Source organism: Cebus imitator, unplaced genomic scaffold (assembly GCF_001604975.1).
Source record: "Cebus imitator isolate Cc_AM_T3 unplaced genomic scaffold, Cebus_imitator-1.0 Scaffold747, whole genome shotgun sequence".
NCBI classification, from domain to species: Eukaryota; Metazoa; Chordata; class Mammalia; order Primates; family Cebidae; genus Cebus; species Cebus imitator.
Genome location: NW_016108062.1, coordinates 358,412 through 372,286, shown reverse-complemented (window position 1 = coordinate 372,286; position 13,875 = coordinate 358,412). Strand labels below are relative to the sequence as shown.

General features: G+C 38.2%; 1 long non-coding RNA gene across 3 annotated transcripts in view; it reads right to left on the bottom strand.

Moving 5' to 3' along the window:
- The window catches only part of LOC108296848, a 50,546-nt gene extending 37,015 nt beyond the window's left edge, over nucleotides 1–13,531 (bottom strand). Inside the window, exons 1-2 of one of the 3 annotated variants that reach the window (XR_005198460.1) lie at nucleotides 13,206–13,531; nucleotides 8,978–9,080 (exon numbers count right to left, since the gene is read on the bottom strand). This is a non-coding gene — a long non-coding RNA (uncharacterized LOC108296848). The remainder of the gene's footprint in view (nucleotides 1–8,977; nucleotides 9,081–13,205) is intronic. The other 2 variants (XR_005198459.1, XR_005198458.1) reach the window with 2 other exon arrangements.
- Nucleotides 13,532–13,875: the final 344 nt, after the last annotated feature.

Here is a 13,875-nt window from a genome sequence, read left to right as displayed (position 1 = left end):
TTCTTTCTTTCTTTCTTTCTTTCTTTCTTTCTTTTTCTTTCTTTCTTTCTTTCTTTCTTTTTCTCTTTGAGATGGAGTTTCACTCTTGTTGCCCAGGCTGGGGTGCCATGATGCAATCTCGGCTCACTGCAACCTCTGCCTCCTGAGTTCAAGCTGTTCTCCTGTCTCAACCTTCGAGTAGCTGGAATTATAGACACATTCCACCAAGCCCACCTAATTTTTGTATTTTTTTATTTTCTAAAAAATAATATATTGATGGTTTTAACCTCTAAATTTAAATTTTCTTTTTCTATAGAAAAAAACATACACACACATAGACAGTTTTTACAGTAGTTTCACACATACAAGAAAATGATGACAAGTATATTTTAAAACCATAGTTACTTTAAAATGTAGTTATGACAAAAATCATAAAATGTTTACAATTAACTTTTAGTTTGCTCTAATACCTTAGGTATTGCAAAAATAATGTACAGAACAATACTACACACTAAAATCAAAATTATAACAAAGTTTCAATAAGGATATGAATACATAAATTTCTTTAACTATCACATTAACAGTACATAATAGCCACCTTTTACTTGTTTTTCCATGTTCATTACCAAAAGAAATTGGGTAAATACTAATTATTTGATTTAGAAGTATCTAAAAGCTTACTCCCCAAATATGTCATTTTTACTGATGGTCCACTTCAGTAACCTATAGTTACCAGAGCATTTTTGTATTTTTAGTAGAGATAGGGTTTCATCATATTGGTCAGGCTGGTCTCGAACTCCTGACCTCAGATAATCCACCTGCCTCAGCCCCCCAAAGGGTTGGGATTACAGGCGTGAGCCACTGCACCTGGCCAAGCTCAGTTTCTTTACTTATTAGCTGCATGGTCTTTGGGAAGTTGTTGAGCTGCCCTGAGCATCTATGAAACAGAGATTATAATAGTACTTGCCTCTGAAGATTGCTGTGAGTATTAAATGAGATGATATGTATAAAGTGCTGTGCAGAGTGCCTGGCTCATAGCAAGCATTCAATAGATTTTAACCTCTATTAATAGTAACATAAATATTTTGTTTCATCTCATTTAATACAGCAATTTGGAGAGTAAATTACATGTGTGGAGACATATAGTCAAGATTAGTACTATTTTTGTATCCAATTTTTGCTTCTGAATAGAGAATACAAGACAGAAACAATCAAAAATAATAAATACATAGAGATAAATACTATTATTACAAGGCAAAGTCTTCCCAGAAGTAATTAATTGCAAAACGAAGTGACATGAGTTTTCCTCCTTTCTCTTTAAGCTCCCACAAGAGGCTATAAAATGCTTCAAAATACTCCATCATATTAGCCCCAGAAAAAAATTGAAGAAAAAAAACCTTTGGACAATATAGTCTATATGGAGTCCCCTGGGCAATTCCTGGCACCCAAAAGGTGTTGAATGTAAGTTGAATTGTCTCTTTATGTAAATGTTTATATTCTTCTCTTCCCCAAATACCCAATATCTCCAAAGCAGGCTTGTCAACCCCAAGGTCTGAGTAATGCCAAAAAAGAAAAAAAAAAATCTCTCTTTGTAGGGGTAAGTTACAGCATTCATTTGCACATAATTTGTATTAATAATAAAGCATCTAGAAATACGTGCTTTTAAGGGCTGATTTTAAAATGTCATACAGTTAAACCTCTGGAAGCTGTGAGTTTTTTTTGAAAAATGATTGTGGCCTGAATGATAATGAGTGTCACTGGCAACCAAATAACTTAGCTCTTGGAAGAAAGACTTATGATGAGAAAAATCACGATTTAGTTCTATGGTGCAGAGATGCTACTGTGTAAGCTGGTCAGTTGCTAATTCAACATGAGTTCCCTGAGGCCTGGGGATGCAGAGCAACCTGCATCTGGCACTGGAGGCAGCCAGTGAAGTGTGGGATAGAACCCTGTTCAGGTGTTCAGGTTCCCATCGGAAAGACAACACATACACTCACAAGTTAGCAAAATTACATTGTCCAAGGTCAATAAAAATTCTGTAATGGGGAATTACAATGTAGAATGCAATTCAGGCCAGATGAGAGGCATAAGCAGTAACTTCTTTGAGTTATAGGGACAAGAAGGCACTGAGGAACGCAAAGGCCAGGGAAGGCTTCATGGAAGAGGTGAGATCTTGAGCTGACACTCAGTGGATGCTCAGCAGCAGGAGATGCATGAAAGAGCTGAGTTGCCAGGGCCATGAGAAGAGATTGCTGCTATATAAGGGGAGCAGAAAAAAGAATGTTCTGCATTTGGGAGACCTACTGGGGCCTCTCTTAGTATTATCATACTATGGCTTGATAAAATTTGGTAAGTAGGGGCCTAGACTCCTCAGGGATGGTGGTTTTGATAGCCCCTCCAGGAAAGTCACCTACATTGACAGGGGCACTAGCCAAAGCTTCCTGGGGAATCTAAAACAGTGTCAGAGAAGGGGGATGATGACCATGACTTATGACCTCAGGTCTAAATGCTGCAACAGATTACTTTATTCCACGAACTTTTCCATTTATAAATTTTCTCCCAGAAATTGTAACTAACCAGAAAATGTAAGAATCTGTGACAGATGAGACAAACTTAACGTGCCCTCCCAGAGTATTTCAGGGCAGTGTTTCCCATGTCTGATTGGCTATTGGGAATACAATAACCCAGCTCCTTTGTCTTAAGACATGACCACTCCTAGGGTGTATTTTATACTTTAGAGCCTTCTGCAGAACAGGCTTCAGCTGGAGCGTCCTGATAAATTATACTTCTGCTTGGGTTCTTTCCTTTCCTCTCCTGCTTCCTGTCCCCCCTTCATGTAAGGGAACATCCTTAATATATCACTTATACTGGGAACCCCACATCAGGGTCTGCTTCTGGACCCACAAGAAACATGCATTGGATGTGGATTGAGCGAAGGTTTAAAGGATAGAGTAAGCATGTTTAATTTGCTTGGGGTGACTCTTCTCATTTAGGTAGAAAAAGAGTGACTGAACATTCTGGGAATGAGTTTGGAAATCCAGTGATTGGATGGTGTTTTTCAGAAACTTAATGAAGCTAATCAAATTCATAATTTTCTTTTATTTGCCTGCCTATCAGCTGAGACAGCTTATTACACATGCAACAGCTTAGATTCATCTGAAATGTAATAAAGTCTGTCTTCTTTGTGCTACAAGAACCCATGACTTTCTACGTAGGGGCTCCATCTGCCGTGGTAATATGCTTGACCTGATGTCAAGTGGGCTGAGACACAGGGAATTAGTATCCTCAGGGCAGCTCTCAACTAACAACCAATAAGAAGTGTTATATTAAATATTTCAGATTTCTCACTGCTCAGAGAGAAATCTGAGGCTGTTCTACTCCATCTCCTGAAGATTGAGACCTTGCTTCCTACAGTCACATTCCCCTTTAGCTTCTTTTTCTTTCTTCTCTCATTCTCCAGCCCCCTACTGATGCTTCCTGGGATTCCATTCCAAATCTATTTGCAATAATCCTGCATCAGAGTCTTCCTCTGGGGGAAAAATTAAACTATGCAGTTTCCACCTCAGACCTTGTCTATTCCCCTGAGTGCCCTCTCCTTAGATGCAGTGTCTATAAGAGGCAATTCACCTATGGCACTACTCTGCAGTTTTGGGGTATGCTCCTTCTGAAGCTATTTTATACTTTGTAACTCATGTTTATGAATGTGGTTAGTAAGGATACATATTTTCCTTTTTTAAATTGTGACTATGATCTGAACAGTCATGAGTGATATTGTAGACAATACATTTGGAATAAAGAAAACCAAGACTCAAATTAAGGAAATCATAACCATCCCAGAAGTGGTGCACAGCTATTCTGCAAGTCACCAGTTCAGCCAGTATTATCAAGCCTTGGTCATGCATAGGGAACTGTGTGGGAGTCAATATAGTTGTGAGTGTGGATTTGACTTTGAGGAACATATCCCATAGTCATGAAAGCCAAGGGGATGTTCACATGGATTAGTTAAAAGAGAGATGAAACTGATTTCAGTATGTGGCTTGCTCAGAAGCTGTCCCAAGAGTTAGCTTTTAAAGAGAAATTTTGAGTAAAAAAAAATTTTTTTTTTACTGGGTTTGAGTAAAAAAAAGTCAATCCTGAAATAAGTGAACATTCAGACCCCCAAAGTGGCTGGTTACCACGTTCTAACATTCATTAGGTTTCATTGGATGTAACACAATTGGTTACAAAAATCAACTATTTCATATCGTACCTCTTAGAGTCTTCAGCTTTTGCTAATTGCTTTATGTGAGTTTGTCTTGTTTCTACAGGATTTGAGATGTGTTCTATAAATCCAGTGTATTGTACAGTTTTGAACATATATGGTGAATTCAGCCACTCTTTAATTTCATAAGGTTTCTAAAAGTACTTACAGTGCTCCAGGCACTGCCTTCTGAGAACAGATGCCCACTCACTACTGCAACCCTATGTCTCCCCTTGTCATGAAAAAGCATCAAAGAACACATGATCTTGACCTGTAGGGAGTTCCTGGTCTGGCTTCAGAGACAGAGAAAGAAGGAAGAACTTGCTAAATGGTGTGGTAAATGCTGTGACTGGAAAGGGTAGGGAATAGGGAAATTTCAGCCAAACTCGGCTTCAACATGGCGGAGAACGCTGGGGGCTGAAGTGGGGCCAGTAATAAATCCAGAGGCGGTGTCTTCTAAATTCCTGTATGCACACATTGAGACTTAGCCAGTTGGAAGGAGGGCATTGGAGATGGAAGGAAAGGCACAAGCAAAGGCGTAGACAGGGAGAAGAGCAGGTAGTGCAGGGAAGCAGCTGGAGGTTTCACACAGCTGGAACGTAGAGTTGGCTAAGGGCTGGCAAGGAAAGGGGGTGACCTGAAACAACAAAGGCTTGAATGTTGTGCTATGTAGCATAGGCTTTCCTGGAAGGACAATAGGGAGAGACAGAAAGATTTGAACGGGTTGGTAACAAAATCAGATTTTCACTTTTGTTCATTCTGGATGCTCTGTGGGAACTAAATTGTGAGAAAAAAGAGTGGACGGAAGGTGGCCATCTGGGATAGTAGTACTATCCCAAGGTGGCCTTGGAGGGATGCGGTGACATACTGATTGAGTCAGCATGAGTGCAAATAGAGAGATATAGAAATGGGTATTCAAAGGGGAAGAAAGGTTATATGTAAGCAGGTCAGTGGGGTGGGGACAGGCAGGCATGGGAAGGAAGTGTGTCACCTGCAAGTAAGTGAGCTGGGCTGAGGAAGGATGTGTGCCTCTGCCTCTTAGCCTTATTTGGGGTGGGGGTGGGGGTGGGCAGGACCAGCAGACTCCTTCCTGTCCCTGGTCTTTCTGTTTGATGTTGTCTCTGTGTGAAACTCTTCTAGAAGATCTTTGATCACATGTGGCAAGGCCTACCACAAACCCTTTCATTTGCTGACAAAACCTGCTGACAAAGCAAAAACTTCCACATCCTGTGCTTTGTCTCATAGCTGATTAGCTGAGATAATAACTCTGCCCTCTGAAGCTTACCAAGAAAAACCACCAGCACTACCGAGAACTGTTTTGGAAAGTTAACAAAATGTGACGTCTGCAGTTTGCAAACTGACCACAGTGTTAAGCCACACCCTTTGGATTTGATTACCCCTCCCTATAAAAGCTATACTGTCTTAGCAGCTGAGCCATTCTCATTATCTTCAGATAAGGGTAGTTTCCCTATTGCAATAGCCTATATAAAAGCAATTTTAACTTGTCTGTTTCTTTGACAGGATTGATGCTATGACTCAAAATGGGACCATGCCTCCTTCAGATCTCCATCTACTCCACCCAGGTAATAAGGACACTTGGAGACTTTGTGCCCGATTTGTGACTGGTAATTCAGGGACCTAAAGGTGAGCCCTACTCCTAATTCGATGTTCCAGACTCTTATCTGTTGGCATCACGGTAGGAATTTAATTTTCATTGAGTATGCGGTTGATCTCTAGTGCTGGATTTGTGTGTGTGTGTGTGTGTGTGTGTGTGTGTGTGTGTGTATGTGTGTAGGGAGTGACTTGGTAATCTCTGTAAATGAATTAAATGATTTGCAGATATTGTGTCTCAGTTTAGAAAGATGTCAGAAAATTTGGTCTGTTATTTTTATTTATCCAGTTTTTCTCTATTTTGAACTCAAATCAATAAAGAATTTTGACCCAGTGGAAAGAAAAGACCACCCATCCACTTTTTTTTTTTTTTTTTAAGAAACAAGTAAGTTATGTATTTCTGTATTATGCCTGATCTATGGCCGAGGTTTTAGAATTAAAATGATAAGTTCTCTAGATCTGTATGTATATTTATGTGTTTGTGGGTATGTAATATTTTCTTGCCTCCAGATGGTATTACTAAATTAGATTATAAAATTTTTAAAGGCTCTATTTTCTGATTGACTTAGAGCTAAATAAGGTCTGATGTAAATAAAATACTCAAAAATTTCTGGAAATTAAGATAATTGCATTTCTGCTTTCAATACTCTTATAGATAGTTGCTCAAATATTCTAAGAATTTACATTCACATAATTTTGGTACATTTTGTCAAATGAGATTAGCTTTATATTGTTGGTTTAATTAAAACAGCTGTGTCTTCTGAGTTCTTGGTATTATATACTGCACAAGCATACATTTTAATTTACTTGGGCATGTTCTTCCTCCACTTATACAGGTTTCTTGGTTTAACCATCTCTCATTTTAGTTACTATATGTTTATAATTATAAAAATATAAATTTGCACTTAGTTAAATTGAATCACTGTTTTGACAAATGTTAATTCAAAAGAAACTAATTACATTTTATAGTGTGACAGCTTGGCTCAAGACCAAGATCTTTTGATAACATGAAACTTTAGACTGATGCTAAATATGGTGAATTAATGGGTATTTATTAGATACCTAGATTATCTTACTAGAATAAAATACTACACATCCATTACTAAGTATAATTTTCTTCTTACAGACTTTTTGCCTCTTATTTTTTATATAATACAGAGAGTCTATATATTTGGGTGTGTTAATGAACATGTTTAATTTTGCTTCAGTGAGTTGTATTATAGGGATATTTATTACTGCAAGAATTATAAGATGTATATTCATAAACCCTTCTAGCCTGCTATAAAATAGTGTGTATAAAAGATAGTTTACAATTATCCACTGAAAAAGACTTTTCCCTTGACCAAACTTGAGTCAGGCTCCTTGGAACATTCTTCCTAAGCAGACTTTGACCTTGGCCTGCCCAGCCCAGTTTTAGCAAAGATTCCTGCTTAGCCAATTTATCAAGAATGTACTAATGCTTGATATTGGACTACTCAGTATTTGGTCAAGTTTCTCACCTCCACTCTTGATATCTTAGTTCTTGGCCTGCCTGTCAAAAGTAGTTTTATTATTAATAATGTTATTAATTCATAGTTTTAATATTAAAAATAATTAAGCCAGTTTAGAAAGAATCCCTCTACCTTTGGTATCTAGTTAAGTTCTTAGTAATTTTCCATCCACTTACCACCTTGCTCTATTCCTTGGCTACAAATCCATAGCTGTCCTTGCTGTATTAGAAGTTGAGCTCAATTCCATATGGAAACCTCTCTCCCTTATTGCAGCAGTTTGAATAAGATCTATCTGGCTGTTTTAATACATATCTAGTGAGTAACTTTTCTTTTATACCATCTCCAAGGTTTCTCTATGCAATAGGAGTCACTGTAGTTAAAAGTTATAATCAATATATGTGAATGAGATGAATGAGACTCAGAAGTGATTAGAGGAACACTTTAAGTGCAAGGTATGAAGGATTTTTTTTGTTAAGGAAAACGAGTAATTTTTTTTCTGAAGTAAAATAAGTAGTTATTCCAGGATGAGAAACAGGAAAATATAGGGCAAAACCTTACAAAACCCTAACTAGATAGAGAAAATCTAGAAGCCTCATGGATAGGAAGTTTTATTTCTTGTAGTCATATCTGGCTGAAGTTCAATGGGTTTATTTACAAAATTTTTAATATAAGCTTTAGTATCAAATATGCAGATGCAAAACTAGAATTTGTTTTATTCTCGATTAAAATATTTTTTCTTGGATTAGTATATTCTCTTAATAAGAGCTTGTAAAATATTTTTCTTCACCTTCTGAGTAATCTGCTTAGAAGATAAGCATTCAGAATCTCATCAGAATCATTTCCTGTGCTTTGTTATGACTTTTTCAAGTCCTTGATCATTTAAGAGAAAAGTCTTCATATAAAAGAGATGACGTTCTTTGCAATTATGTTATCTCCTATATCTACTCTAAAAATTATTTCACGTCATTTTTGATTAAATAGATAACCAAGTACTGTTTCTCAGTAATCCATTATCCTACTTAAGTATTCAAATTTCCTGACGATGTTTTAAATTTTACCTTCTGAAAATCAAATCCTAAATGATATTTTTTTGCACTGTCAAGGAAAAATTGTACAAGTCTCAAGTGAGGAAAACATTACTAAGGGAGAATCTTGCAATAGAAAGATGCTCAAGATCTAAGCCAGGAAAGTCTCAGGCATGGAGTGAGCAAACACAGCCTTTATGTGCAAAGACCTTGGGAGATATGCTTATGGAAAATGGAAGGGGTTTGAAGCTATGTGTATGTGTATGTGTATGGCGGGAGTAGGGGGGATTGCGGGAGGTGGGGGATGATGCTGAAACATACCGGGCTACATCAAATATTGGTGGCAGAGAAGTTAAGGCAGGAAGATTGGTTTGTGCTTAGGCACATGGAGTGGGATTCTGGGTCTAAGACAGAGCAAACAAATTAGAATGCCGGAGGAGGTTCATATAGAGTTAAGAACCTAGTAGTTTAGGCAAACCAACCTAAAGTTGTGTTAAAGACAGAGTTAAATCGCCTTATCAGTTCTCCACTCTTGTTCAAGAAAGGCTAAGAAAAAGCGTCCTTGAACAGAGAGACAAGAAGAATCTCAAGTACGAAATGGCTGAGTAAAATAGTCCCCAGGTCAGACTTACTCAGTGTTGTTTCTGGAGGACTAGCTGAACCATCTGTGGGGCATGCTGGCAAAGGTCAGTTGTTTTAGTGCCCTTCAGATCAGGCATCTTAAAAGTGGGATGCCTAAAAGGAAAAAAGAGAAATGTTAATATAAAAGGATATACTAAAGTGAGAAAGACAGAAGTTAAATCCAAGGGTAACTATTCCAGAGAGTTCCAAGAGGTTAGTGGATGAACCCTTTTGATCACGCAGCATTGCTCTTTGAGCATTTTGATGGTCTTGGTAATGTGACCCAGAGTCTGGGTTACCTCTTGTATCAGAACATGCATGACCTGGGCATTTCCCCATACTTCTTTTGTGTTCCAGTCAGGCCTTGTCCAGAGGAAAAGAGAACCCATGCATAGTCTGCTAGCAATGATGGGTCTTTGCAGGTTTAAAACAAGTAATCAGACTTGAGCTTGCAGTGATTCTTCAGAGCTTGGGGGCCAGCCACAAGGCAACTTAGGGTCTGAATTGGGATCTGGATAGTAAGGTTTTCTCAGTGACTATGAGTAAAGAGAAAAGGAGAAAAATTGGAAGGTTAGTTTAGGGATTTATAGCTAGATATTGAGAGAAATTGGAAGATTTGAAAATTTAGTAAAAATTGACAATTTGTGCAAGATAGCACATTCAAGTACAATTTATTAGTAGTTACAAAAACTGGTTTTCCCATAGTGTGAGGGAAAGCCAATTAAATCTCTACCAGACAAGAGACAGTTTGCATATCTATCAGTTACATGCAGTTTACAAAGAGGTACTAGATAGCTCAAACAAAAATAAACAGGATCAGAATCTGATAATCCAGAAGGACGTGCTATGATTTCCCATGGAAACACAAATTTTCTTTCTACAGTTACTCCTCCCCTTTTGATCAAAGATAATCTCAAAGAAAGATTGTTTTGATGACTGATTAAGATTGGGCTCATGAGATTTGGCCTGGTTATTTGCATAGGTGCAGCAAAAGTGGCAATCTACATATCGATTTTCTTATATTTGCTTTGCTGGAAGTTTTCATAAAGAATGTCAAGTTGAACTTTTCAAAGCCTCCTGAGGATGAGAAGCCAAGCCAAAAACTCACATCGGATTTCACATGCAGTACCTATCGATTTGGCAGGCATCCCTTTTTCCTTGAGATCCCACAAATATCCTAAGTTTCCAGAACCTGCTGGGAAATGACATTCCTTGCTCACCTGCAAAGCTGTGAACCCTGCAAAGCCAGGTTTCAAGCCAGTTTTCACAAGAGGCGCTTTGGAAGCATTGGTCACATAAGGTCAACCTGAGTTCCTTAAAACCGTCTGGTCGTATCTGATCAAATAAGCATCATTCTCAAATATAAGATCCAGGCAAAGCTTTGGTTTTATTACCAATGGTTTTGTTTGTGTCCTGTTAACAAGGAGGACAGACTCTTATGGAATCTATGCAAATAACTATATTGTCATGAAGATAAGAAGACTCAATTGGAGTTTCCAAATTTTGAAAGGGGGAGTTTAGGAGAAAAATATACAAGTTTCATTTCTGTTTACAAGGAGTGAGCATAGTCCTTAAAATTGTTATGAGTGATAGCTTAAAAAAGAGGAGGAGGTTATTTATGTCCAGAAAATAAAACATTAAAGCCATAGCCCTATTCCAAAAAAGTCCCATAATTATCCGTCATCAGTTTATTCACTCCTCTGTAATTAGCTTTTGTCCCACCTGATCCCGGATTAGTAGGCTTATGAACCCATCTCTTTCTCAACTAGAGTTCTGGAATTCCTGACTCAGTTCATTGTTTTGGTCCCAAATTATTTAAGCAATGTAATTAGAAACTTTTACACAAGAGTACGTAGCATAATTCTTTTCCATGTATCTCCGAGTCAGTCCTTTTTCATTGAAACAAAGTCCTCTGGCCTGTAACAGATTTGCAAGTGTTTGATGGGAAGCATCGGTGAAAAACACAAAACCATCCATAGATGACAAAAGATTTACAATTGCTGTGGTTAACATATTCTTGATAATTTTTGAAAGTAAAAGATGTGAGGAAAATTGACTGAAAAATTTAATTTTTGTTATGGCACTTAAAATTGCTTCAAAAGGTTTCCCAGAAAATATGTGTAAACATAATAATTAATTTTATTTTTTTAAAAAAGGTGGATATTACATCAAATTTATGAAAGTGAATGGACATCATTTTTATAGAGAAAAAATTTTCAGATATAACATGATTGGACGGGCACGGTGGCTCACACCTGTAATCCCAGCACTTTGGGAGGCTGAGGCAGGCAGTTGGAGACCAGCCTGACCAACATGGTGAAACCCTGTCTGTACTAAAAATACAAAATTTAGCTGGGTATGGTGGCAGACATCTGTAGTCCCAGCTACTTGGGAGGCTGAGGCAGGAGAATCCCTTGAACCCGGGAGGCAGAGTTTGCAGGGAGCCGAGATTGCACCAATGCAGTCCAGCCTGGGCAACAGAGTGAGAATCCATCTCAAAATAAATAAATAAATAAGAGATATAACATGATTATCATGAGACATTATATGTCATGAATATATCAGATATATAGTTAGAATATACCAAGAATATATTTCAATTATCAAGCAAAGAGATTCAGTATATTTGTATAAGTTTAGGAAAAATATACTGAAGTAGAACAAAAATGTATTCTTACAATGTGGACAACTCAGAAGACATAGCTATGTTTATCAAATCAATTATATCAAGCACTCTCAATGGCCAAAGGTTTATCTAAATTAGATGAACTTGAATTTTTTTAACATTTTGTTAAGCTTTCATAAAAATTCTTTTTTCACATTGATAATACTAGAAATTTGATTTTCCTAATTTCAGGGAAGTTCAAGAATATTTAACTTATGTAGGGTCTCATTCATCTCTAAGCAAATCCAAAAGGAGCTTATTTAAAGGATTTTATAATTTAATGTGGTAATACCATCTAGAGGGAAGAAAATATTACACAAAAGGCATGTGCACATGCACAAACACACATACATTAACATATAGACAGACATAACGAACTTACAGCTTTAATTTTTAAATTTTAGTCATGACTTAGGCATAATCACAGAAATACAAAACTCATTGGTTCATATAAAAAAACATAACCATCATTGCTTCACCTTTACATTTTTACAAGGGCAATATTTTTGGTAGATGGGGCAAGTTGAGGTAATCTGTTCAATATGAGAACTGAGGCATCTTCACCAATATTTGTGTAGGAGACCCATAAGCTGCCCTTGGCTCTGGTGTATAATTCTAGGGAAGCCGTAGACTCAATTTCGGAGAGGTGGGGCATGGAGGAGAGACCATCTGGTGTCTCCAAAGCCCACCTCAGTGGATAAAACGTTCAGCCTGTTTCCAGGGAGCATTTTCAGCCTCAGGCTGTTGCTATCAGTGCCCCTGAGCTCCTCTAGAGCCTCCCACGAAGGGACAGGACTTAAAGCTCAAGGGATTATAAGGAATTGAGGGGCCAGAGTGGGAGAGGAAAGACCTGGCATGCGTGGACAGAAAGGTGGAGGATACAGAGGATTTGAAAGAGGGAGATCCAAGGATTAAAGGGAGCTGAAGGGAACATGGAAGATGGTAGAAAAGAGAGATGGGGGATAGGTGCTGAGAGGACACAGGTCTCAGAAAGTGTTGGGGAAGGAAGATTGTCTTTGAAAGAAGTAACGGTCACTGAAAAGTTTTTGAGACAAAGCATTTCTTTTCTGTGTCTTTGTATGAAATTCCCACCACCACCACCAACAAAGCGTCTATTGCGTGAATGAGATCTTGGTGGCATAGGATTCAATAGCCCTTTACAGAAGGAAACAATTTGGAAAAATTCTTCATTCCTCAAAGGGGCCACTGAAATTGAAGTATAAAAATATTGCCCTCGCCGCCAACTTTTTTTTTTTTTTTAAGAAAGTGGCTGGAATTATTACTATAATGACACAGAGCATATCCCACTGTTGAGGGGTCTGGAGGACAACAGCCAAATTGATGGTTATCTCATGATAATGGAAAGAACACCTGCCAGTGCTAGAGACCTTGGACCTTTAACTCAGGTATGATTATCAGGAGAGAATTAGGGGCTTTCACCACTCTCAAAAAAGGCAGTAGGAAAAGATAGAAAAACAGAAGGAAATGACAAAAATGAGAGAACTACAGGTCAACTTCTTACTGTGCTACAACAGACAGATATCTGGAACACTGGATTAGAAGTCATGGCTTACCACTGTGGATTCTGATTTCCCCAGCCAAGGAAAGGCATGAGGAGTCCACTAAGGCGGCACTGGGTGAGGAAAGCAGGAGCCACGGGCAGTTGGCATTTTGTTCAAGTCATGGCATCGTTACTGTCGAAGAAAAGAAGTTTAATCTGGACATTCATCCAGAAAAACTTTCTTAAGAAGAGGAGTATCACAATAGGAGTGGGGCAGCATCGTCACAGAAAGATGCTCAAATCCTAATTCAGAGAAGGGATGAGTGAGCAATGATTTTAAAGCACCTGTGGAAAGTTGAGGTGTGAAAATCTGGGGGTGGGAGGGAGTTCTTAAAACTTAACAAACGTCCCCAAACGCTGTATGAATTGAGACAGGATATGTTGGTTTGTGGTCAGACACAAGGGGCAGGCTCTGCACCCAAAATGGGGCAGACAAGCTAAAGTGAGAAATTCAGATAAAGCAGAGGCCGGTTAGTCCTCTGTAAAACAGTAACAAGTTGTTTTGGCTACTAGTCAAGCACAGTCCTCTCAGCCTCCCCAGTGCCCAAAATGGCCTTTGAGATTTCCCAGGGGACCTCTGGAAAGTCTCAAAGATGTGTTCTTTCACCATGGGAAAAGACAAGAGTTGGAACTAGTTAAGGTTATTTGTTTAATATGTTATCATTGACAAGATGTCTGGGAAG